Raw genomic sequence first — 1,214 nt, 5'->3', positions numbered from 1 at the left:
TAGTTCCGCTCATGTTCGTTGAGTGACTTAGAGTAGTATGCGACTGGATGCCATAGCTTGTCCTCCCCTAGTTGTTCGAGTACTGCACCAGTTGCATAGTCTGAAGAATCTGTCTCTAGACGGTATGGTGCAGTGTTATTGGGGAGTTGTAGGATCGGGGCTGAAGTGAACGCCATTTTAAGTGCACTGAAGGCTTGGTCTTGCTCTTCCTTCCATTGCTAGGGTACGTCCTTACAGGTGAGAAGCGTTAAAGGTCGTGCGAGTTTCGCAAAGTCCTTTATAAATCGCCTGTAGAAATTCGCGAATCCTAAAAAGGCCTGTACTTGTTTGACCTTTGTTGGTGTGGGCCAGCCAAGTACATCTTCGACTTTAGCAGGGTCCATCTGTACTGAGTTCTTGCTGATGATCATGCCAAGATACTCGATTGAGGACTGTTCAAAGAAGCATTTCTCCGGTTTGGCATATAAGTCATTGTCTCGGAGGCGCTGTAGAACTGCTTTCACTAGTCGTCGGTGTTCATCGAGATCGTCCGTAAATATGAGGATGTCGTCTAGGTAGACTACCACCTTTCCAGTGCGAATTAGGTCTTCGAGGACTGTATTCATCATTGTTTGGAAGGTGCTAGGAGCATTGCAGAAACCGAAGTACATTACAGTGGGTTCGAAGAGGCCACGATGTGTAATGAAGGCGGCTTTCTCTTCATCTCCTTCCCTAATCCTTATGTTGTTGAACCCCCATCTCAGATCAAGCTTCGTAAATATGCTAGCATGTGAGAGTCTGTCGATGAGGTCCGAAATGTGTGGGATTGGGAACTTGTTCTTCTTTGTGACTGCATTGTGGTTCCTGTAGTCTTGTACGAGCCTCAGTGATCCGTCTTTCTTTTTGATGAAGAAAACGGATGCTGCGGTTGGACTCCTTGATCTCTTGATGTAGCCCTTGGCTAACTCTTGGTCTGTCCACGTGTCGAGCGAATTTCTTTCCTGTAGGTTCATAGGATATAACTTTGCCGGGCGTGGTAACGATGCCTCTGGAACAAGTTCGATTGAATGATCGTAGGGCTTTCTTGTGGGCATTCGTTCCGACTGCTTCTTGGAGAACACATCGCCATACTCGTGGAAGTGTTTGGGGACATAGGCTGACCAGTAGTCTTTGTCCTGTTCTCCTTTTTGCGGCGCTCTATCCTGATTCCTCTTGGTGTCAAGACCCATAATGAG

The sequence above is a fragment of the Laetiporus sulphureus genome (genome assembly GCF_001632365.1).
Source record: "Laetiporus sulphureus 93-53 unplaced genomic scaffold LAESUscaffold_18, whole genome shotgun sequence".
NCBI lineage: Eukaryota > Fungi > Basidiomycota > Agaricomycetes > Polyporales > Laetiporaceae > Laetiporus > Laetiporus sulphureus.
This window is presented reverse-complemented; position numbering follows the sequence as displayed.